We start from the raw sequence: 26632 nt of genomic DNA on the forward strand, positions 1-26632 counted from the left end.
TATTTAAAAACAAGCAGGAGAGCCAGCGCTTGTTTTTTTTAAAAACATTTACCACAGATTTGTGACCCCGTACCTTTGGGACCCCAGCACCAGAGCTAAGAGGTCAGGGTGTTCGTACTCTGGCCCCTTCTGTATTTTTTATTCTTTTTTTTCAGGGACGAGGCTTCAGCCAAGATCCAAGATGGCTGCCAACACTTCAACAGCTTCCTTGCAGCCAATCAGATCTCAGCACGAGATCGGGAGGGGTCGTGAATCCTTCGTGTCCCTAGATATACAAATTTGGATTTTCTTTCACTTCTCTAAAACTACTGAACAAACTTCCACCAAATCAAAGAAAGGTCACCTTCTGGACCAGGGCCTACCTTTCTGCCAAATTTAGTGTAATTCTGTCCAGTATTTCCAGTGCTATTGCTGTGCAAAATCGTTCTGAAAAAATGAATGGGGAAAATGTGTTTTGGGACCTCCTCCATTTCTTGCTCCCCCCACCCCCCCAGACAAATCACCCAGAAACTTTCCACATAGCAGCTGACGTGACTGGCAAATTTGTTTGGAAACTTTTGTGAAGATTCGTCAAGTGATGCCAAAGAAATAGGCAAGTAAAAAAACACTTTTTATATAGAAACTAGATCCTAACTAATACTACCTAGTGGTGACCGCTACTGGAGTGCTGGCTTTGGACCTCTTTTGTGGGCTGCTGTAAATCATTTTCTCACTGGAGTGCACCCGTGGCCAGGCACTGGCCCCAGCACGCGGCAGTAGTCACGTTTTGCAGTATTTGTGTTTGGTATATACATATATTTATTAAATTATATATATATATATATATATATATATATATATATACACATAGATTTCTGTATAGCATGTTTGTGAGAGAGAAAGGAAGGCCTATTATGGTGGCAAAATTCCTTGTGTGGTAAGAAATGGGTCGAGGAAGATGGCTCTGGGATTAATGAAAATTACTGGGCCATGGTTTTGCCGACTGCAATTAAGTGGGCTTTGGGCAGTGTTTACACATGGTTCTCTTCTTCCCTTTGTTCTCTTTAGTAGCACTCTGTCTTGTCAACACTAGTGCAGAACTGCATTGCTAAACCTCAATCAAATTGATGGTGTACCAATTGGTGTAGTTGACTTTTTGGTACAATTTTGTGAAATTTTGCTGTCAATCAGAAACATTGAGATCGCCAAGGCACAAACACATTTTAAAGATCGGAAAGGTGTGTGGCCATCGCTCATGTCTGTACATACAATGAAGATGGCACTGTGCCACAAAAGAGTCGAAGGTTCTAGCACCCGGCAGTAATGTATGTTTATTTAAATAGCGCTTTCCATAGCCTTTGCGTGATCAAAAGGGCGTTCCTCACCAGCAGTATTTTCTCTCTCACATCCAAGGACTCTCAAGCAACAACAGATCTACTTCCGGAGCCTGAATGTTCTCTCAGCAGGAAAAGCTAAGAGCACCAGCATGTCAACACACGGTTTTCACTTCACGTGTTTGAACCTCGTATTGCAATTCTTGAACAGCCTGTTTCATTCTTAAGATATTTGCCTGACGAGCCCTTCTGCTTGAGGGCGGAAAAAAACACGCTGCAGTTTTTACTTTAACAACCCAGCTGATGATCTAAAAGCATCCAGAAAACAACTGCACGTGGCAAGCCGCGGTATCACTGCATCAGGTTGGCAAGCTGGAAGCAAAGAGACAGAAACTACTGCCCGGCCCAACAGAAGATATCCAAAGTCTATTAGAACAGAATTGTATCAAACTCCGTAACAGAATTCACGGTAAGGTACGTTTTGTAGTTCGTTTTAAGTGCTATCTAAAAAGGATTTATAGAACATAACTGCAGAAATAGAGCTAATCAGATACTATAGGTCTCCTTGGTGCTAGAGACACCAGTGCGCACAGAAAACTGAACAAGGGTAAACATGTACTGCACATCTGATGTTTGCAATACCTGGTATCCGATTCTTAATATGATCATACCCAGAATTCAATGACATTAACAGCAAAACATATATTACCTGGTAATTCCTATATTGTAGCTGGCAAAGTGCAAGGGCGTATGTGCAGAATAGGAGGTCTACTCAGTTGCATGTAGACAAACCATCCACCTCCCTATCATTTCTCAAATAGTCAGCTCTGGCCTCCATGACGTTTGAGATAGCTCCTTGAAGATGGGTAAACATTCTCCACTACTGCCTCCGTGTTTACAGATCCTGCATTGCTTGCAGGTATCTCTAAGCCTTCAGATCAACTAGCAGTGTAGCAGTGTAGCAGTGTAGAAGTTGCTCCAGAATCAGAAGTTGTTGCCAAGTGGACTCCGGGTTTTTTCCTGAAACTCTGAACATCTGTTTTTCAAGAATAAACTCTTAAATCTGGAGTTTGTGTTTGAAAAACAAAAAAGGCAATGGCCCGGTGCCTTGCATGGTGATACCAGCAGGGAAATGTTGTGATGGTCACTTCTCCCTCAATAGAGCAGGATGATCATCACTATTGACGTCCCTATGGGAGAAAGATCACCTGGCCATAGGATTCCAACAGTGGAGCCATCTGAGGTTCTGCTGTCCAAAAACAATGCGGTTCCCCAAACTTTATTTAAGGCACGATTCCCAGTCCACCAACTCTAAATGACGTCAATAATCATCCTAATGTAAGTGCATGCGGTATGTGGGTATTGGTGTAGCACGAACCTAACCAAAGATGATGGAGCACTCTTAAGGTTTGGGGGCCACGATCCACGATTATATACAGAGTGTAAAAGACAGAACCCCAGTAAAATTGAGAATTGTGTTCAAAATAAAATTCCATAATTTGTGTGATAATTATGCGAATTATACATCTTACTTGCATTACAAAAGAAGGCATGAGGCACATACACGTGCATACAGAAAAACGTGAAGGAGGCCCGCTGTTGCCCCAGGCCTGGTAACCTTTCTCTGTGGGGGAGGTGGCAGCACTCATGTTTTCATCATCTGCAAACACCTCTCCCATGTGTTAGCAACGGAGCTGTGAAGGATAACTCCCTCCAAGGGAAGCAAGGGTGGTGGGGGCGTGTACATATTGCGAACAATCGGTACTTCATGCTCCATGCACCGGGTCCAGCACCACTCAGCAGTGCCTTCAGGACAGTATTAGCATTCCCATCGCGATTCAGGACTACCAGGGCAACTCTTAGTGATAGCAGGGAAAAGCAAACAATTCTCTGCTGCACATTATCCCGCACTCTGACTTCGAAAGCACTTTTAGAGCACGCACTGAAAAACTTAATTGTTTTCAGTTACCATGGAGGGACTGGGTTGAAACTGTATTTTTACATTTATCCTGCGCTTCATATCCCTGACAAGACGCTGAAGTGCATGAGCTGACACGTACAACGCTACAAGCAGGGAGGCTGTTTGCATGTTTGGATGAATGTTGAACTGTAGTGTTCCCTAGAGAGGAATATTTTTAGTATCATGCGTGAGTTACCAGAGTGGTGCCAGGGCAGTTCGCTGCATCCTAAGTGTGCAACTGGGGGAAGAGCAATTATGCACCAAATACTGGTGCTTTATACATGTTATTGCTGTGTCTGACTAAAACATTGTGGCCTATGTAAGAAGTATTGCGCGATAAGTAGTGCGATGCATAGCGTTTCTTCCTGTGATTGTGTAGATGCACTTCTTCATGGTAGAGTATGTTAGCTCAGTTTTTCATTTGGGGATTAAGAGAATGGAGTTACAACACCAACTACCCCCTTCCAGAGTTTTCTTGAGTTATATGGTGACTGTATGTAAAAAATTGTAACACCAAAAACTAGTGTGATGGAAGTCATGACCAGAACTTATGTTTATGGAAAATGTAAATGAAGAGTGTTAGAAATTACAACCCTGGCGGACGGTGTTAAAGCTGCGGTAATATCGCAAACAGGCCCGCGGACAAAAAAAGGGAATTATGACCGTGGCAGAAACCGCCAACATAGACAGCCACTTTAACACTCCGACCGCCACGGCGGTATAGACAAGCAGCGCGGCGGTCACCGCCAACAGACAGACGGAAGACAATGTACCGCCCACAGTCTCACAACCCGCCAATCCGCCACCTTTTCCGGGGCGGATTCACCGTGGATAAAAACACGGCGGAAACAGCTTTTGCAATGGGAAAACGCTCACCTTAATACACGTCACGAGGAAGGAAGACACCATGGAGCCGGAACTACAAATACTCCCTGCCATTGTCTTCCTGCTCCACTACGAACACCAGCAACAGCGGCGCCGAAGACAACGGTGAGTACTGCACCTACGACATAGGGGAGGCAAAAGTCAGGGGGACACACAAGCAACACCACCATCCCCACCCCCACACTCGCACATTACAACACACACACCAATGCATTTCCAAACATCACAGTAACAACCCACAACACCCCCGGAAGAATGCAAAGACAAAAGGAAATCAGTTCAACCATTGTAATGTATCAAATAACAGTAACCAAATATATACAGATATATATACACATTCCAAATTTTATACATTACGAGAAGTAGTGCAGGTATGCACATATCAATGTCCGTGCACCACTGGGCCCAAAATACATGGGCGAGGCCCACACTAGATACCTGTCCACAAACGGAGAGAACACTGCAGGGGCATCAGATAGAAATACAACAGGCACCTCAGGGGGAAGGGAAGGGGGGGGGAGCACCTCAGCCAGATTACAGCACCACGCCAGATCCACGACGGGGCTCCATGCCCGTTGATGTATCCTGGGGAGTGCAAAGCCACAGTCTCTCAAGACTCTACAGTGGGTGGGTTGCCAACTGTTCCATCCTGGGGAGTGCAAAGCCACAGTCTCTCAAGTCTCTACAGTGGGTGGGTTGCCCACTGTACCATCCTGGGGAGTGCAAAGCCACGGTCTCTCAAGTCTCTACAGTGGGTGGGTTGCCCACTGTTCCATCCTGGGGAGTGCAAAGCCACAGTCTCTCAAGTCTCTACAGTGGGTGGCTTGCCCACTCTTCCATCCTGGGGAGTGCAAAGCCACAGTCTCTCAAGTCTCTACAGTGGGTGGCTTGCCCACTCTTCCATCCTGGGGAGTGCAAAGCCACAGACTCTCAAGTCTCTACAGTGGGTGGCTTGCCCACTCTTCCATCCTGGGGAGTGCAAAGCCACAGTCTCTCAAGTGGATAACAGTCTCCACTGGTTCTGGAGGGGGAATGGTGCCCAGACTGCATCAGGTTCCCCGTGACAGTTCCTGTTCCGTCACTGTCCCAGCTGCACATGGGATAACGATGCTTGATGTGGCAGTTTTTTCCCTGTCCAGCGGTGCTTTGGCATGTCGGTCTTTGCCCTGTAGAGCGGTGCTTTGCCCAGTTCAGCGGTGCTTTGCCCTGTTGAGCAGTGCTTTGCCCTGTTCATCGGTGCTTTGCCCTGTTCAGCGGTGCTTTGCCCTGTTCAGCGGATGCTATGCCATGGCGGTCTCTGACCTGTTGAGCGGTGCTTTGCCCTGTTCAGCGGTCTTCACCATGGCGGTGTTTTCCCTGTTCAGCGGTGCTTTGCCCTGTTCAGCGGTGCTTTGCCCTGCTCAGCGGTACTTTGCCATGGCGGTCTCTGACCTGTTGAGCGGTGCTTTGCCCTGTTCAGCGGTCTTCACCATGGCAGTATTTTCCCTGTTCAGCGGTGCTTTGCCATGGCGGTCTCTGACCTGTGCATTGGTGTGTGGCATGACGGTCCCTCATTGCCCAGCGGGGCTGTGGCTGCCGGGGTCCTCCTGGGCACTGACTCCAGCGGTGGTCTCCTGACCAGTGACGATACTGCTGCCCTCCTGGGCACTGACTCTGGCTGTGGTCTCCTGACCAGTGACGATACTGCTGCCCTCCTGGGCACTGACTCCGGCGGTGGTCTCCTGACCAGTGACGATACTGCTGCCCTCCTGGGCACTGACTCCGGCGGTGGTTTCCTGACCAGTGACAATACTGCTGCCCTCCTGGGCACTGACTCCGGCGGTGGTCTCAGGACCAGTGACGATTGTACTGCCCTCCTGGGCAATGACTCTGGAGATGGTCTCAGGACCAGTGACAACAGTGCTGGCGGTAGCGTCCCGGCCGCCGGGGAGGATGGCGCCCTTCTCCGCCATGCTGCTCTTCCCAGACTGTGCAGACTTCCTCTGGCCCTTCACCACCTTTGGAGGAGTCACAGCTGACTCGGCACTCCCCCTGGGACCCTTGTGAGCAGGTTTTCCGCCAGGAGTCCTCACCCTGTCCCGTCGGCCACTTTCCAACTTGAGGTGCTTTACAGGGGGTGGACTGGCAGTGCTTTGGCTCCGTGTCACACTGGCTGCCCTGGTGGCCGGTGCACTCCACACACCTTTGACACGCACCACTGGTACTGGACTTTTTTGGCTGAGGTGCTACTACGGGACCTATTAATTGGAGGGGTGGTGGTGGGGGTAAAGAGGTCAACGTTGCTGAGGAGTAGTTGCTGACGAAGACTGGGATGAGTAGCTGGAGGGGATCTGGGAGTGGAGGAAGAGGAGGTGGTTGTAGGAGGTGCAACTTTAGGTGATTTGAGTGCAGGTGCAGGTACTGGAGGCTGTCGTGAGGTGGATGGATGTTGGGTGTGTGAGTGGCCACGTTTGTGTACTTTGGGAGGGGGCGTCACAGACACACTGGGAGTGGACACAGGGGACGTGTAAATGGTAGTGGGGGTGGTGAGTGCAGGTGAGCGGGGTGTGGTTCTGGGTGTTCTGGTGCGAGTCCTAGTGCCTGTAGATGTAGTGCATGCAGGTGAGTGTGTAGACGACACTGGGAGGGAGGAGGGAGACAACGAGGAGGGGGACACAGTGGAGGCAGTGGATGTTGCTGTGTCTGTATGCGGGTGATGCTTGTGTGAGTGCCTGTGGGTTGTGTGGTGCTTATGTTTGCCTGAGCTACTTGTGTGTGTTGAGGTGTATGCATACTTGTCTGATGGTGTGCTTGGGATAGGCTGGGGTACAGGGGATTGGGTCTGGGTAGAGGAAGTTGGATGGGGGAGGCTAGAGACCGGGACAATGGCTGCCATCAGTGCTGAGGCCAGAGATTGCAGGGTTCGATGAAGGGCAGCCTGACCAGAATGAATGCCCCCAGGAATGCATTACCGTGTTGCAACTCCCTTTCTACACCCTGGATGGCATTCACAATGTTAGCCTGCCCAACAGTGAGTGACCTGAGGAGGTCAATGGCCTCCTCACCGAAGGGCAGCAGGGGTGACAGGGGCTGAGGTGCCTGGGGCGAAGGTGATGCCCACTCTCCTGGGTGAACGGGCACGGGGCCAACGCTGAGGGGCTGCTGGGAGGGCGGTGCTGGTAGGGTAGGTGGCGGCTGTACCTGTAGAAGTGGGGGGCACAGATGGTGCCGCCACCACAAGGGAGCCCCCATCAGCGGACGAGTCCATGTTGCTGTTTGGTGATCCTGTGACCGACGTGAAGCTCCCCTCGCCCTCCGTCCCACTGGTGTATTCAGATTCTGTGGTGTGGCCCTCCATGGCCATGTGGGATGCAGCTCCCTCGTGCTCCGGTGCCACTGTACCTCCGCCTGATGGTGCTGATGCACAAAAGAACAGGGAGAGCAGAAAAGGGGGGGAAACGACAGAAGAAAGACAGGTTGAGTGCATGGCTTACCACTACCATTGGCGGACAATACAGACACAGCAGCCCCCTGCACTACGCCGTGCTCTTGGCCTCTACAGATGCAATTCCTGGGATCTGGCCTACATGGCTATGGTGGACATCTGCACACATAGATGCCACAGAGGCATGTAGACCTGTACTTGGCACTCTACTGAGGTGGGGTGGAGTGACACATGGCCTGCATTACGGAGGGGCCTAGCCTACGTAACTCGCCCTGGCCTAGGGAAACCCACACACCTCCTCCCCCACCCACACCCCTCCGCTGCGTGCAAAGTCCGCTGAATGATGTTGTACTCACCCCCTTTTGTCTGCTGTGATGCCCATAAGCGCCCATCCAACTCAGGGTAGGCCACTGCCAGGATCCGGAACATCAGGGGGGTCATGGTGCGACGGGCACCACTCCAACATTGGGAGGCCATCCCCAGCTGAGCCTCCGCCGTCTTCTTGCTCCAGCGGCGAATGTCCTCCCATATTTTCTGGCAGTGGGTGCCCCGTCTCTGGTGGACCCCCAGGGTCCGGACGTCCTTGGCGATGGCACGCCAAATGTCCTTCTTCTGGTGGGTGCTGACCTATATGACATGCATAGGGGAAGAAGAGAAGTCATTACCAACTGCACCGTCGATGTGAGTGGCCCCATCCCTACCCTTGCCATGTGGCACATGCATTCACACTCCTTCATGTTCCCTGAACTCTGCCCCCTTCCAACTCACATCCAGCCCTCTCCACCCAGGCATAGCCCATACAACGTGCTCCCTGTGTACTTAACTGTTGGTCTGGAGGACCGTAGAGTAGCGTGTACTGGGGGAGGACCCCATCCACGAGCTTCTCCAACTCCTGAGCAGTGAAGGCAGGGGCCCTTTCCCCAGATGCAGCAGCCATTGTCTCTTCCAGACCGAGGTCACAGCAGCACGTGCATTTTAGGTCCTCTCCTGTCGAAGATCAGGTATCGAATGATTGAACAGATAGAAAATGGCAGTGACGTCCGCGGCGGTGACGTCTGCAGCGGTGCGTGTCATCACAGCCGGCGCACTTCATCATTGGCTCCTGGGACCCATAGGGTCCAATGTTAACCAATGCAGCATTGCGTCGCGGTCTACGACCGCCTACCGCGACGGTGTACAACGCCAGCGCAGATACCTCACATCCCATTGTCCCACTTTGGAGGTCAAGCAGCTGCCATTTCATTGGCCCACATGGCTTCATTTACTACTGTGTCACACATTCCTAGGCCTACAGTCAACACACATACAGGAACAGTTTTGTGTTTTGTGTTGTGTTCTGTGTATCTGTGGGTACATACCTGGGAATTTGTTGACTCTGTGGTCGCTGTTGTCCTTCCTAGGCACCATCAGCTGGGACATTTGAGAAGATGGCGGAATCCTCCGGTGTACCGACCGCTGGTGGACCTGTTGACAATGGAAGAGCGACATTTGATCATCACCTACAGGTTTGACCGTGCCACTATCCAGGAACTATGTACCCAGTTGGAGCCAGACCTGATGTCACCAATCCGCCATCCCACTGGACTCCCCCCTGACTTGCAGGTGCTATCAGTGCTCTATTTCCTTGCAAGTGGGTCATTTCAGACAACAGTAGCCATGGCATCAGGGATGTCCCAGCCTATGTTTTACAACGTGTTGTGCAGAGTGTTGTCTGCCCTGCTGAAACACGTAAGGAGCTACATCGTTTTCCCTCAGGTGGAGGATATGGCAACAGTTAAAGGTGACTTCTATGCTCCTGGACATATCCCCAACATCATAGGTGCTATTGATGGGACCCATGTAGCTCTGGTCCCCCCCCCCACAGGAGTGAACAGGTATACAGGAACCGGAAGAGTTATCATTCCATGAATGTACAGATGGTATGTTTGGCGGACCAGTACATCTCGCAGGTAAATGCTATGTTCACTGGCTCTGTGCATGACGCCTACATCCTGCGGAATAGCAGTATCCCGTATGTGATGGGTCAACTCCAGAGGCACCCTGTGTGGCTATTAGGGGACTCTGGTTACACTAACCTGTCATGGCTATTGACCCCAGTGAGGAATCCCAGGACCAGGGCAGAGGAACGCTACAATGAGGCCCATGGGTGGGCTAGGAGGGTGATCGAACGCACCTTCGGCCTCCTGAAGGCCAGGTTCAGGTGCCTCCATATGACAGGTGGGTCCCTATTCTACTCACCGAGGAAGGTGTGCCAGATCATCATCGCCTGCCCGATGCTTCACAATCTTGCTTTGCGACGCCAGGTGCCTTTTCTGCAGGAGGATGGTCCAGATGGCGGTGTTGTGGCAGCTGTGGAGCCTGTGGACAGTGATGAGGAGGAAGCTGAGGAAGAAGACAAAGACAACAGGGAGTCAGTCATACAGCAATATTTCCAGTGACACACATGTGAGAACATTTTATTTTACTATTACATTCACTTTCACACTTCTACCTCTATCCTGTCTGCAATTTAGTAGCAGTATTTGGTAACTGAGTTGTACCTTTCCATTACGGTTTCACAGGTGTGGTTACCAACGTGTGTCATCTGCTTGCATCCTTCATGGACCTGTGATTTGTGTCATAGGTATGTTGGCTTTACAATTGAAAACGCATTTTGACACTGTCATTGATAATAGCAATTTACCAAATCACAGACTGACTCCAGATTGTTTTGTTCTTCAAGGGTGTTTATTTAAGTGCTAAAAAATGGAGGGGGGTTGTAAAATGGTGATGGGGGACGGTGGAGGAATGTCCATGGCAGAGTCCAGTCTATTGGTCACACAGGTGCACTGCCCATATGGGCATAGGAAGTGGAGCATGGGCAGTTTCAGTATGGACAGGGTAACAAAGTGGGACAGTGGGAGGACAATCAGGGTGGTCTCATTTCCTGGCAGGGGCTTGCCATCTTGCTCTGTCCTGTTCCTGGATCTCAGGGACCGCTTGCGGGGTGGTTCTCCATCTGCAGGGGGTTGGGTGCTGGTGTGGTGGTCCTGTGGCAATGCCTCCTGTCCACTAGCGCCGGCGGAGGTGGTGGGCAGTTCATCATCCATGCTAGTGTCAGGGGCCCCTTGGAGTGCCATGGTGTCCCTCATGGTCTTTTGTGTGTCCTTCAGCACCCCTACGATGGTGCCCAGGGCGGAGCTAATGGATCTGAGCTCCTCCCTGAAGCCCAAATACTGTTCATCCTGCAGGCGCTGGGTCTCCTGAAACTTGGCCAGGACTGTAGCCATCGTCTCCTGGGAGTGGTGGTATGCTCCCATGATGGAGGAGAGGGCCTCGTGGAGGGTGGGTTCCCTTGGCCTGTCCGCCCCCTGTCGCACAGCAGCCCTCCCAGTTCCCCTGTGTTCCTGTGCCTCCGTCCCCTGGACCGTGTGCCCACTACCACTGCCCCCAGGTCCCTGTTCTTCTTGGGGGGGTGGGTTATCCTGGGTTCCCTGTAGTGGGAAGGGAGAGGAATACCTGAATAGAATAAGATTGGGCATGGAGGCAGATGAACTAGTGGAGGGAACTATGGGTCTGAACATGTTAGAATCATTCACAGAAGAAGAGCTGAGATACATGTGCCCTAGGATTACAAGAGAAGTGAGCAGCATACATAAGAAGTTACAAGAAATTGCAGACAGAAACGAGATTGACATAGGTAAGACTAAACATTTGAGCAGAAGTTACAGGCTAGACTTTGAGACAAAAGATTTTGAACACATGAGATCGGCAGGGATGAAAACGCACCTTAAGGAGATACTGCAGAGTGCGCAGGTCTGGAGATCTCTAGATAAGTGGGAAAGCAGGTGGGTTAAGAAAAAGGACAAAAAGAAGGAAAGTACCCCAGATCGGAACGAAAAGGCACAACAAAATGACGACCTGATAACCATGTTGCCAATGAGAGAAACAGCAGGGGGAAAACTTGTACATGTACCATGGCACAGGTGTGATATTCAATCCTTCACAGATGATTTCCCTAAATTGAGAGAGAAACCGATCGAATGGTACCAACAAATGGATAGATTTGTGAAACTCGCAAAATGTCTCTGGGAAGACCTGAATACCTTATTTGAAATTGTAGTTCGGGCAGATTTGTGGGAAGACTGTAAAAGGGCTGAAGGTTGGCCGACGAGCGAACCGGAAAGAGATAGGGACACAGGTGCGCCATCACCAACGGTAATGAGTTTATACCATAAGGTGATTGAGCACTTGAAGACCAAGGTTGCGTCGAAAAATGTGGATTGGCAAAGGATCGACAGAACAGCACAAGAGGCTAAAGAGTCGATACATGCATACTATGAAAGATTGTTGAAAGCGTTTAAAAATTACAGTGGCACGGAAACGATTGAGGCAAAGGACATGCTCCATTTTGTGGAAGGGCTGAGACCCGAGGTCAGTCAGATGATTAAAATGCATTTGATTTGTTGGCAGTCCAAATCGATCGATGAAGTGTTGAACTATGCAAAATACTGCAGTGATGAGATTGAGACAAAACAGAAAAGGTTGAAAGAAAAGGTGATGGTGATGCAGCTTAGAGCAGCTCAGACAGGTTTGAAAGGTTTGCAAGGTTTTCAACAACAGATGCCGCAGCAGCAACAGCAGGGAAATGCTATGTTTCAGCCGCAGATGAGAGGCAGAGGTCGAGGAGGTTTTGTGAATAATGGTCCTGACATAAATACTGTTAGGATTCCAAATGGTATACAGGCAATCAAGAATGTGATGCCATGTCATACGTGCGGAATCGTCGGGCATTGGAAACGGGAGTGCCCAATGATGGTGCAGGAAGGTGTAGGTCAGCAAAACAATGATGTCAATGCATTTCAGAATATGAGAGGACCGAAATTGAGAGGTCCAAACCCAAATTTTCAGAATAATGTAAATCAGATGCAGGGTTTACAACCCGTACAACTGCAGCAGATGCAAATGCCCCGTGCGCAAATGGCGCAGTTACAGCCAATGCAACAGCAGTTTCCCATGGTACCTAATCAGCAAATGCAAACACCCTTAGCACCAATGAATCAGCAACAGGTAATGCTTCCTCAACAGGTCACGGGTCAAGGGATGAACCAAAGTGACACAGTACACCAATTCCCATTACATAGTGAGAATGGAATAAACGATGTATGGGAGAGTGAAAGTTCAGATGAGGAGAGAAATTGTATGCTTGCAGCATCCTTGGAAGTTGATCAAAAGGGTCCGTATGTGGAAGGAAGAGTTATGGGTCACTGCGTTTCATTCTTGGTTGACACAGGAGCCACACGTTCTACTGTTAGAAGCACTGAAGTACCAAATTTGCCACTTTCAGGGAGAACAGTTCAAGTAGTGGGAGTAGCAAACAGGTACCTGACGAACCCAATCACAGATCCAGTGCAATTCAGGATCGGTAACTATCAAGGGTCACATAAATTTGTGATGTGTGACTCAAGCCTGATATCACTGTTAGGGAGAGACCTATTGTGCAAATTGGAATGTTCAATTATGTGCTCAAATGATGGAATTAAAATTCAGACAACTGTGATGGGGAGGAAGAGGACGGTGTAGGAGGGGACGAAGTGGAAACTCTTGATGAAGAGTATCCCCTGATTACTCTTTATCCAATGCTCACTGATTCAGATATTCCTGCTGATTTACAGGAAACAGTTGGAAAAGAAGTATGGGATATGACAGGGAAAGAAGTAGGATTGGTCAAAGGAGTAGAACCAGTGAAAGTGACCGTAAAACCCAATGTAACTTTTCCCCAGACTCCACAATACCATATGGCGCAAGACACCCTCATGAAAGTCGCCCAACTCACCATTCACCATTTATGGGACTGATAAAACCGAGTGGAAAGGTCCGGATTGTTCAGGATTTGAGGAAGATAAATGACATAATAGTCAAATGTTGTCCCGTAGTACCAAATCCAGCTGTGATAATGTTTCAAGTTCCCTGTGATGCTGAGTGGTTCTCCGTCATTGACTTGTCACAAGCATTCTTTTCTGTGCCTCTTCATGAGGACAGCCAATTTTTCTTTTGTTTCAAATTCCTGGACAGGGTCTATAGTTGGTGTCGAATTCCTTAAGGGTTTTCGGAGTCACCATAAATTTTCAATCAGATTCTAAAGAAAGATTTGGAATCATTGGAGTTACCATTTGAATCAACCTTGGTGCAATACATTGACGATCTGCTAATCGCATCTAAGACAGAAAGTGACTGTATAGCTGATACCATTGCTCTATTGAACCATTTGGGAAGGAATGGACACAAAGTGCCCCCTTCGAAATTGTAGTTCTGCCAGAAGAAAGTGAAATATTTGGGTCACCAAATAGAGAAAGGGTCACGAAGAATTATGAAAGAAAGAATAACAAGTGTACTTCAGATGAGTCCACCAAAGATGAGAAGAGAAGTGAGAAAGTTTTTGGGAATGGTGAGTTATTGTCACCAATGGATTCCCAATTTCTCAACTCTAGCATAACCTTTACTGAAACTGACCCAGAAAGATGCGCTGGATGAGATAGAGTTGAAAGGAGATGAGATAGATGCTTTTATTGAATTAAAGGAATGCATGTGCAGGGCTCCAGCTTTAGGTATGCCTGACTACACAAAGCCTTTCACATTGTTTTGTCATGAACGTGATGCCTGTTCCTTGTCTGCCTTGACTCAAACCCATGGTGGTGTAAACAGACCAGTAGCATATTTTTCAGCTACTTTGGATCCGGTCGCAGCAGCACTGCCAGGGTGCTTGCGTTCCGTAGCAGCAGCTGGTATCAGTCTAAATCAGAGTGAAGGAATAGTGATGACTTTAACAGTCATGGTCCCTCACTCGGTTGAGATACTTTTGACACGTTCCCGAACACAGCACATGACTGGTGCTAGGCTTACAAGGTACGAGACAATAATTCTGGGATCACCTAATGTGCAGCTGAAAAGGTGCACTACGCTGAATCCAGCAACCTTGTTTTCCAGTGAAAATGTTGAAATTGAGAACGCTGAAGACATCGAGCACGTCTGTCTTCAGGTGACTGAATTTTGTACAAAGCCAAGACCTGATATCAAAGACACCCGACTGGAAGAAAATGACCAAGTTATTTTTGTTGATGGTTCATGTTTGAGAGATGCACTGGGAATATTGAAAGCAGGATATGCTTTATGTACAATAACTGGTGTTCTGGAAGCCTCCTGGCTTCAAGGGGGTTACTCTGCGCAGGTAGCGGAACTAGTAGACCTTACTAGAGCTTGCCAACTTTCTGCAATGATGAAAGTCACCATTTACACCGACAGCCAGTACGGATTTGGAATAGTGCATGACTTTGGACAGCTGTGGTCACAGAGAGGCTTCATGACCTCTTCAGGATCACCAGTGAAAAATGGTGAAAGAATAAGAGAATTGTTACATGCCATCCAGTTACCAGGAGAAGTAGCTGTGGTAAATTCAGTGCACACTCGAAATCACAGGACTACATTTCTTTGGGAAATGGATATGCAGATCAAGTCGCAAGGTTTTCAGAGATGAATGGAACTTGCTAAATGAGCCAGACCTTGAAGCAAGTGAGGCTTTTGCTCTAAAGGTTGTAGGTACAATGGATGAATTGAAGTCCTTACAGAACGATGTTAGTGAAGATGAGAAACTCTCGTGGACCAAATTGCAATGTGTAAAGAAACTAGATGATTTGTGGGTTTCATGTGAAGGGAAATTGGTTCAGTCTGTTGATGCAATTGGCCAGATTCTACCATGGACAGGCTCATCTTGGAAGGGGCGCCATGGTTAGACTATTCAAAACTGATTGGTTTAACCCCAAATTCCACCAAGTTGCTGAAGCAGTTTGCCATCGTTGCGTCATTTGTTAACAAATGAACGCGAGGAAAGGAACTGTAGTAAATTTGAGTCACATTGGGAGGGCAGGAGGTCCATTCAGCAGGATGCAAATGGATTTTATTGAAATGCCTGTGCATGGAGGCCTGAAGTATGTGTTGGTGATTGTGTGTATTTTTAGTCACTGGATTGAAGCATACCCTACTCGCAGGAATGACAGTCTCACAGTTGCAAAACTACTCCTGAGAGAACCAATACCACGTTTCGGATTCCCGATCTCCTTAGAATCAGATAGGGGAAGTCACTTCAATAACAAAGTAATAAAATTGCTGTGTGCAGCACTGAACATTAAGCAAAAGGTAGCTACCTCCCTGAAGCATCAGGCCTAGTGGAGCAAATGAATGGCACATTGAAATCAAGAATGGCAAAAATTTGTGCATCAACAAACTTGAAATGGCCTGACGCGTTGCCCTTGGTGTTAATGTCAATGAGAAATACTCCTGGTAGAAAGACTGGACTGTCCCCGCACGCGATTCTCATGGGCAGAGCCATGAGACTTCCAGCAGTTCCTGCAAATGCTCTGTTGAATATTACAGATAATATGGTGTTGGACTACTGCAAAGGTCTAGCTGATGTGGTGCGCTCTTTTTCTCACCAGGTGGAGGCAACCACCTTGCCACCGATCCGAGGTCCAGGACACGCCCTGAAAGCAGGTGACTGGGTCGTGATAAATAGGCACCTGAGGAAGTCGTGTCTGGAATCCCGTTGGAAAGGACCTTTCCAAGTGATTCTGACAACTACTACCGCTGTGAAATGTGCAGGAGTTCCCAACTGGATTCACGCCAGTCACACGAAAAGGGTGACGTGCCCCACAGAAGAGGAAGATGAGGCACTGAAATCGCCAGTGTCTGACAATAGAGTACCAGGCACCGAGACAGAACAAAGAAAACCTGGAGGCGAACAGGTAGAAATAGAGGAAGGAGAAATATTTTCTGAGGAAGAAACGACCGATCCATTTGAGGAGGTCCAAGGAGAAGCCTCAGAAAGTGACGAAGGTCCTCAAGACGACAAAGAGCCTGAGACCAGTGAAGGAGACAAAAGGCCTGAGACAGGTGAAGGAGCAGGAGAGCCTGATCAGAGGAGGGATTTCTCAGAAACAGACGATACAGGAAAGGAAAAGGACAACCTGATTGATCTCCTAGAGAGAGGAGACAAGACAGGAAAGAGTGAAAGTGTTCAAACCCTTCCAGAAGTGGTTGCAGGTCCATCAGGCGAAAATAGTGCAAAACGAAGACAAAGCATATCGCCAGTGAAGTTAAGGATCAGAGAAACATTAAGCGAAAGTGAAGGACCAAAGTTGAAAGAGAAAAGGAAAGAAGTGTCTGTTGAAACAGCAACACCAAGTGAAGAGAAAGACTCAGCCAAGGAAGAAGGCACCGGCGAAAGAGAATCAAAGGGAGATGCAAAATTGAAAAGAAAAAGCAGAGCAGAAGGTATTCCGGTCCGGAGTGGGCATACATAGCCACTAACGATTGGTCAGACGAATTCGTATCCCTCAGTCTCGGGAACGAAGAGGCAGAACTTCACTTTGGTACTTGAGGAGTGAAGCTCCATAAACTTTACCGGATAAGACATTGATAACCTGATTGACTTTTAAACCGGCTAAGACATTGCTAAACTTGATTGACTCTGAAACCGATTTTTGAACAAAGTTGCTAAGCGATAAAAGACGAAGCTGCTAAAGAAAAAAAAAAAAAAACATGTGAACATTGAACTCGTTCAGCTTTGTATACATATCTGCAAATCCGATTTGATAAAGTGTCTTCAACTTTCTGATTCTATATATATCATGACAGGCTACACTACACAGGGCCTAAAATGAAGTGTTGTAAATACATGTGTATAGGTCTAATAACTGCATGTGTACTAATCATTGTAGCAATAGTTCTTGGAATACATGGAAAGAATGAGAAAGAGACTAATTATGCTTTTACTTCTAGACCTACTACTACTACTGAACTAACAACTTTAAAGAAACTCAAACAAGACGAAAGACATCTGCATGATAAAAAATAACTTTCGTCTAATGTTTTCTATCGCTTGCTGAGTGAGTATGTTGAGACCATGGATGCGAAAGATTGTTATGTATGCACACAAATACCTACCTCAGTAGTGGAAGGGGTGACATATCATAGCATGCCTCTTAACGTACGGAATTACATGTAGTTTAATAACGTCCAGATTTTATGCTCAGGAGTATATTCACTACTTTTATCCTAATTATGATGTTACATTTGCATATGTCCCCATATTTGAGTACCTGAGTAAAGTAGCCAGAGATTACTATATAAAATTGATGAGGGGCTTCTTTGAGCCATTGTCACCTTTTCATACAGCTCACGCACATAGAGAGAATCTTTCATGCTTGCTTTCACCGATGGAGATAAGCTTTTTAGATAACACTGACGATAGGAGGAAAGAGGTGAAGGAGGAATTAGAAAGGGAATTACATAAAAGGACATCTGTAGATAACTATGCTTTTGCCGCGATAAAGACACAAGGGAAAATAGCTTTAAACACATTACACGTAGGGAGATTCTGTATACATAGACATAAATCATATTATGACACAGTCTTTGTGGGAACGAGTGAATGTAAGCATACGTATTTGTTTCAACATAAATGGACATTCATGCTAAATGGACAAGACCCAGTTATTCCAGGGGTATATTACATTTGTGGACTTAACGCCTATTACTGTCTTCCTAAAGGATGGTATGGGAGATGTTATTTGGGAATAATATTCCCAAAGGTTTATCAACTGGACGACTTAAAGAAATTCCCAAAGCTGTCTGAATCACATCATGTTCAGAAGAGGGAGACAGCTTCTGGTGTGGTAGGAGATATATTTGGAGCTTTGATTCCTTCAGTGGGAGTCGTATTGAATTCAATTAAAATACGAAAGTTGTCTACTATTGTGGATAACATGCTGACAAAATTCTCAGGAGCTATAATACTGATGGATGCTGAACTTGCTGCAGAAAGAGCTATGACTCTTCAAAATCGGCTTGCCTTAGACATTCTTTTAGCAAAGGATGGCGGCGTTTGTAAAATGCTTGGTACACGTCACTGTTGTACATATATACCAGACAGCAGTGGCGAATTAGAAAGATGCTTACAAACTTAACTAGCGAAAGTACGGATTTGAAGGAATTGAAAGAACCAGGAGTATGGGAGAAGGTTGGAAAAGGATTTGCTTCGGTGGGAAATTGGCTCAGCAACGTTTGGAACGGATTGTTACTGAAAATAATAAAGGGAATATTAATAATATTAATTTGTTTATTAGGTATTTGGGGAATATGGAAGGCTATCAAAATTTTGAAAGCAAGGAACAAAAGGAAAAGAGAAGAGAAAATAGAAAATATAATAGTAGAAATATACAGAGAAAAGTCAAAGGGAACCAAAAGAAAGAGGGAATTGACTGAAGTGCCAAATTATTAGGACAGAATTTTAATGGAATAAAATTTGTAGGAAGGTTTGATGTGATTACATAATTAATCATCAGAGGAGGGATTGATGACGCAGAGAAAGAGGGTCCGACATATATTCATATATCATGTAACCAAAATCGTATAATGTAGTGTGATTTTAGTAAAGAAAGTAATGTACGAGCGAAATTGTGCCCTCGGAGTAGTTCGCCAATATTATAAACGAGCTTTATTAATCATGAAGAATTGAAAATTGTAGTAATCCGTCATAATTGCAAATGTATGTCATGATTTCTTATTGAAGCTATGTGTGCTTAGCTTAAATTTAGTAGAGGCTTTGGCCTAGTTGCCTGGTCTCAAATTCTAACTGTGTGGCTTTTCCTTGAACTAATAAAATGAACATTTTACTCTAAAGTTGTATTTTTCCAGTAGGGATGACTAACATACTTATCTCCAAGGTTCGTACTAGGCAAGTTTCATCCCCTTTGAAGCAAGGTCATTCTCTGCAGGTGCGGACAATAAGAGCACTAATATCGAAGTAATTGGCAAACCATGTTACAACTTGTGTTCCAAGGCCTCAAGGACAATGTATGCATAAATGAGTACTAGGAGAAAGACACTTTCCATTGGTCAATTTGAAGCTACCCTATGAACCCTCCAATGGAAGACCCTGCAGAATTTGGAGTGTTTCTTACTTAAACCTACCGGACAAAGAGAAGCCAGCCATTTTTTTCTTGATGCCATCTTTGAAGCCAAATGCCAGACGCCACGTTAGACGACACCTTGATGCCCTTTTCTCTATCCCAGAGAAAGAGACTTTGAGAATTCTCACCCTAGAGACTTTAACTTTAAATTGCCCCGTTTTGCCAATGCAGTAACTTTGCCCCATTCTCCTTGCTGCTGCAAGGAAACTTGCCCTTAACTTTTCCCCTTTAAAATCCGCCCCATGCTGATCGAACCAGTACCTGAATGACGAAGACTTTCTTGAATGCTGATTGTAATTGGTAATTATGAAAGGATAACTGTATTATGCATTGTGTTTTTCCTTTTAGGTACCAACTGCTATTTTGATAGGGCCCAAGATAGAAGTTTTCCAAATTTGTGTTGACTAAATTTGTTTTGCATGAGGCCCCACATGCCAATGCCATTTAGAGGTTAGTCGAGGTATGCACTTGACGCACCATGTTGAATTGAAATCTTGTCATGTTGACCTATGTATGAAATTAGTCAAATTCAGTTGCTTATATTAGTGATTTGTATTGCCATAACTGAATGTATTATTATTCAGATTTTGCGTAGATTGCGTTTCTTCCGCCGTTATGGACAGCTAGTAATGTTCGTATACATATATCATTTGGTTTTGAGACTTATATACATTATGCTAGCTTTGTTAATATAGGGAAATAAATTCACTAACTTTTAATAAACTGGTGTGGTTATTCATGACTGAAAGGTCATGGCGCGTCGAAATATCAACTGTTATTGATTCCTAATGTGTTATTTCGATCTATTAATTGAGTATTGGCTATTGGTTACAACAGTTATTGATTATTGATTTAAGTGACCCTACTATTCGAGGATGAGGAGAGCCCAACTCGGCTAAAAGGTTCACCGACCTCCAACGTGTCCAGATACAGGTAATTTATAAGGGCTGGACACGTCATCAGTGGTTAAGGCACAGCAAAAGCTGCGCGTTGTTTGGGAGGGGACGCGGTGAGGTAAGTAGGGCTGGGGCAGGCGTGGGCCGTGGGTTAAGCGATTGGAGTGGGTGGGGGCCAGGAGGGCTATTGTTTTTTTTAAGTGGCGTAGTGGGGGGTAGCTGGGTAGTTTATTTTTTAAGGGGAGGGGAAGGTTTAAGGAAGGGCGGGAGGAAGAAGGAGAGAAGTGGAGGAAGCATCAGGAGAGGACGTGGTGAGGTAAGTGGGGTTGGGGGAGGGTTGGTGGGTATTTTTTAGTGGTGGGGTGGATTTAGTGCTTAGGGTGGGTGGGGGTGTTGGGGTACTTTAGTTTTTAGGGGCAGGGGTGGGGGTCGGATATTTTTTTTAGGGCTCAGGGCGGGTGGGGGGTCAGGGTAGTTTAGTTTTTAGGGGTGAGGGGTTGGGATAGTTTTTTTCAGGACTTAGGGGGTTGGGGTTGTCAGGGTAGTTTAGTTTCATGGGACAGGGGTGGGGGAGATCAGGGTAGTTTATTTAGGGCTCAGGGCAGGTGGGAGGTTGGGGTAGTTTAGGTATTAGGGGTGGGGATAGTTTTGGGCCTCAGGGAAAGTGGGGTGTGTTGCACAACAGAACCCTGCATGCCATTTCCACACATGCCTTTACTAGGCATGCTTTTACAACAAAATTCGTTGTAAAGGCATGCGTGGTAAAGGCATGTGTGGGAACGATGCAGATGTGGTTCCGACCGCGTTGGTAAGGCATGCATTGTTCCAGCATGCGTGGTTCCATCGTACAACGAAGATAAACTGTATAAATTAAAAGTATATAAAGAGTTCTGGAGGGTATGCTTTTAATGTTTTAATGGAACTTTATAAAAAAATGTTTACTCCAGCAACAGTCTGTGTTTCACTAGATGTATTTTAAAAGCATTTGTTTTATATTAAACATTCAAGCACATGTGGCAACTTAGCTTACACAGCATGTAATACAATAATACGATAATGACTTACATGTTCACAGTGCTTTCTGTCACAGGCTGGGATCCATTACCACTATAAATACAGAGGTTGCCAGTCCCCAATGTGCCGACAAGGATTCAGTTCTCTGACTAACTGTTTAAACACACAGAGATCTGCAATGATTGCACCAACCAACTGAAGTTTCATAACGAGAGTATATTTGCCCCCTAATTAGTTTAACTTTCATTTATTTTTCATTCAAGATGTTTGCCTTATTTTATCAGAAGTTGAAAGATCAATTATGTAAATAATGTTTTTTTCAGTTATGTCCTTGACCCCACATTCGCTCACTCACCCTATTTGTGCACTTCGACTACTTGACTAAAGGGCTTCCACAGATAGGCTGGTCTAAATAAGACGTGGTCTGCCGACAGAGCTGAGACTGCCAATTATTCAGACATCCCGGCCATAGGAGGAGCTTTACAATGCCTCCAGACAGCTCCTGAGATGCAGCCAGCGAAAGGCCTTCAAACTGCAAAAACAGGCCACCGGGCGGACCTCCCATCACCAACCACGTGGGTGCTGTTGTACGTCTTTTATTCCCACATTGACTGGCATCGTTTGAATGATAAACAGTGCTATAAGTGGGCCGGGTCCTGTCGGTCCTCAACACGGGCAGCTCTAAAAGCAGGTGTTGAGAGGGGTTCCTATCCGGCGCTCCATTTAAGCCCTCTCCCTCAGAGTGAAAAAAAAACCACTCAGCGACTGTTCCGCCCTACACTGGCCATTTGTGTAGCTTCAAAGAGAATCCTTATAGTTATTTCACAGTGCCATCATTTTAGAATTTAATTTTTTTCTATATTATATACCACACAATCATTGTTTTATTTATGTTATGCAGCTAATAAATATTGGAAGACAATAGAGCTTGCTTTTTTAGGTGTAATGTCAATTGTTGTATTGTATCTGGATGCAATAAGAGAAAGAGGCAAACACACCAGTCGGGCGGCACACCATGCTAACCACAAATTTGTACTTTATGTGTTCAAGCCACACCCTTAATTACACAGACTACGTCCTTTAGAGACCCCCTCCTGGATTTTAAATCCTACTTAAAGCTCTGCAGGCAACAATACTCACAGCAAAGGATTTCGGGCTATGCAACCGGTGCCAGATGATTCTGCAGTGCAAATGGCGGCCCTTAAGCTTAGTGCCCAGTGCAGTGGCACCGGTCGCACCACCCTAAAGCTGATGCTGAGTGAATGTGTTGTTTTGTGAACTAGGAGGTTCTTGACTGGCAGTGGTGTACTGGATGGTGGTGATCGGACCCCATGGACCCCCTGCAACCAGAAACGTTTTGTGGCTGGATGCTCAGCCGAGCCATCACAGAAATTCCAGAGTCCTGCCAGGAAACTAGTTAAGACAATGACAGCCCCCCCTCGACCAAGAGTGAGGGTGGATGTACTCCATAGTGCACCTGGGAGCAGAGGGAAGCACAGTTAGAGGTGCAACTCAGGCCCCAGCAGCCCTTGTGGCACAAGCTGGACCAACCCTTCAGGCCCCACAAACTTTCAGAGAGCCTCGATTCATCCTAAAGTAAATGAACATCTGTAACATACTGGAAATCAAGGTTCCCATATTCATATTCTGTGGGGGGGGGGGATAGAGGGACATCGTTTTGCATTTGCCACTAAGCACAATGCAAAAGAGTGAGAAGGCTAAGGAGAAGGTGACCTATCATTAATAAGAAGCACATAGAAATACACTGCCCATCCTCATGTGGGAAGGTAGACTCTGGCATGGAGTGGTGACAGAGCTAGAAGCACAGTAGGTCCTTGGTAGCAGTGGAGGCCCGTCCTTTAGGGCGGGTGGGGCCATTCCCCCCAACCCCATGAAGAGTGTCTGTCAAGCTGAACAAAGGTCAGCCTGACAGACACTCTTCATGTTCAGGTCAGGCAGCCAGGAGCAGACATGCGCGATTTGCGCAGACTCCTGGCTGCCTGAGCTGAACTTTGCTGGGCTGAGGAGATCACAACCCCTATGGGCGTGACCTCCTCGGCCCAGCAAAGGTGCCTCGAGGCCCTCCCCTGGGTGACGAGGAAAGCGTCACCCATTGACACTCTCCCTGGGCGTTTCAGGTTTAAGCCCTGAAGTGCCCAGGGCGAGTGTCAATCAGTGACACTTCGTCACAGAGTGGGGTGGGGTCAGCAGTCTCACTGACCCCATCCCACTCTGTGAAGAGGCTGGGACTGCTGCCTTCCCTCATTGGCTGACCTAAAGTCTGCCAATGAGGGAAGGCAGCAGTCCCAACCCTCCTGGGACCTGGAGGCTAAAGGTAAGTGTGTGTGTGTGTGTGTGGGTGTGTGTATGTATGTGTGCTATATTTTACATTGAATGTTTGTGTGCGCGTGCATGTTTGAGTGTTATGAGTGTTGTTTATGGATGTGCGTGCCTGCGTGTGTGTGAAAGAATGAATGTGTGTGATCTTGTAAAATGAATGTTTGGTGCATGCTTGCATGTTTGAATGGAATGAGTGTTGTTAATGGATGTGCGTGCGTGCGTGTGTGAAAGAATGAATGTGTGTGATCGTGGAAAATGAATGTTTGGTGCGTGCGTGCATGTTTGAATGGAATGAGTGTTCTTAATGGATGAGCGTGCGTGCGTGTCTGTGTGTGAAAGAATGAGTGTGTGTGTGTGAATGTGTGTGTGTGTTTGTGAGTGTGCCCCGCCCGCCCCCCTCCTAAAGCTGCCGGCCGCCACAGCTTGGTAGTGATGCCAGGCCCCTGCCAGAAGACCAGATAAAAAGCAGCCCCCCCCCTCACTTTCCAGGACTGCAGAACAAGTAGTGACTTGTTGGCCCCTGCCAGGGTAATTCATCACCAAACTCTTAAACTACAAAAATACAGCATATGGCCTATATCAAACTGGTTATGTTTAAATGCAAACCATTCCTATAGGTAAACATTTAACTTTCTGTTCATTTTACTGATCAAGTAAAGGTGAATGTTAAGACTATTGAGGTGAGGTTGATAGAGCGTTCCGTACTAGTAATTTTCCTGTATTTTGGACGCTCTTTAGGCCGATGAATCTTTTGGCTAAGTGGGACCCTCTCCACTCTTAATCAGTCAATTTGATCTAATCAATAATCAATAACGAACATAAGCAATCCCCTAATCAACATAACACTTAACAATTAATCCAGAATACATTTTCGGCGAACCCTGACCTTTCAGTCAGGAATAACCACACCAGTTTATTCAAAGTTAGTGAATTTTATTTCCCTATATTAACAAAGCTAGCACAATATAGATGTGTCTCAACACCAAATGATAAACATAAATGAACATTAATAGCTGTCCATAACGGCGAAACAGGTGCAATCTATGCAACATTTGAATAACAAGGCATTCGATAATAGCAATGCAAATCACTAGAACTATAATCTGTAATGAGCTAATTGCATACATTTAGTCAGCATAACAAGGTCTCAAATTGCATCGTGCAACAAAAGGAATCCTCATCTAACCTCAAATTAGCATCGGCATGTGGGACTTCATGCAAAAACAATTTGGCAACATAAATTTGGAAAACTTCTAGCTAGGGATCTTACCAAAATCAGCAGTTGGTTACCTAAAAGAAACACAATGCAATTGTACAATTTCCTTTCATATTTACCAATTACGATCAGCATTCAAGGAAGTCTTCGTCTCACAGGTACCGTTTCTCGATCAGCATGGGACGGGGCAAAGGGGCAGGGGTGGACGGGGCAGTTGCCTCACGGCGGCAAGATAAACTACTACTTCATGCAAAGGGACAAATCAAAGTTAAAGTCTCTAGGGTAAGAATCATTTAAGTCTCTTTCTCTCGATTAGAGAAAGCATCAAAGTCTCTCAAAATGGCGTCGCAGCAAGGTGGGCCATAATAGCTGCAATGTCCAAATGTTCGTAATCGCTGGCAAAAATATGGCTGCAATGGCTGGTAATGGCTACTTTCTTCTCGTGCACCTGGTTTAAATAGACAACAGTTGTGAGAAGGTAGCCTCGTTCTAGCCTTGTTACCCCCACTTTTGGCCTGTTTGTGAGTGTATGTCAGGGTGTTTGTCACTGTTTTCACTGTCTCACTGGGATCCTGATAGCCAGGCCTCAGTGCTCATAGTGAAAACACCATGTTTTCAGTATGGTTGTTATGTGTCACTGGGATCCTGCTGGTCAGGACCCCAGTGCTCATAGGTTTGTGGCCTATATGTATGTGTCACTGGGACCCTGTCACACAGGGCCCCAGTGCTCATAGGTGTGCATGTATATGTTCCCTGTGTGGTGCCTAACTGTCTCACTGAGGCTCTGCTAACCAGAACCTCAGTGGTTATGCTCTCTCATTACTTTCAAATTGTCACTGACAGGCTAGTGACCATTTTTACCAATTTACATTGGCTTACTGGAACACCCTTATAATTCCCTAGTATATGGTACTGAGGTACCCAGGGTATTGGGGTTCCAGGAGATCCCTATGGGCTGCAGCATTTCTTTTGCCACCCATAGGGAGCTCTGACAATTCTTACACAGGCCTGCCACAGCAGCCTGAGTGAAATAACGTCCACGTTATTTCACAGCCATTTTACACTGCACTTAAGTAACTTATAAGTCACCTATATGTCTAACCTTTACCTGGTAAAGGTTAGGTGCAAAGTTACTTAGTGTGAGGGCACCCTGGCACTAGCCAAGGTGCCCCCACATTGTTCAGAGCCAATTCACTGAACTTTGTGAGTGCGGGGACACCATTACACGCGTGCACTACATATAGGTCACTACCTATATGTAGCTTCACCATGGTAACTCCGAATATGGCCATGTAACATGTCTATGATCATGGAATTGCCCCCTCTATGCCATCCTGGCATTGTTGGTACAATTCCATGATCCCAGTGGTCTGTAGCACAGACCCTGGTACTGCCAGACTGCCCTTCCTGGGGTTTCACTGCAGCTGCTGCTGCTGCCAACCCCTCAGACAGGCAGCTGCCCTCCTGGGGTCCAGCCAGGCCTGGCCCAGGATGGGAGAACAAAGAACTTCCTCTGAGAGAGGGTGTTACACCCTCTCCCTTTGGAAAATGGTGTGAAGGCAGGGGAGGAGTAGCCTCC

General features: G+C 46.7%; 1 long non-coding RNA gene across 1 annotated transcript in view; it reads left to right on the plus strand.

The window, feature by feature from the left end:
- Positions 1–1433: 1433 nt before the first annotated feature.
- LOC138258745 (uncharacterized) overlaps positions 1434–26632 on the plus strand; it is a 63512-nt gene continuing 38313 nt past the window's right edge. Inside the window, exon 1 of the long non-coding RNA XR_011198543.1 lies at positions 1434–1782. This is a non-coding gene — a long non-coding RNA (uncharacterized lncRNA). The remainder of the gene's footprint in view (positions 1783–26632) is intronic.

The sequence above is a fragment of the Pleurodeles waltl genome, chromosome 9 (assembly GCF_031143425.1).
Source record: "Pleurodeles waltl isolate 20211129_DDA chromosome 9, aPleWal1.hap1.20221129, whole genome shotgun sequence".
In the NCBI taxonomy this organism is placed as follows: domain Eukaryota; kingdom Metazoa; phylum Chordata; class Amphibia; order Caudata; family Salamandridae; genus Pleurodeles; species Pleurodeles waltl.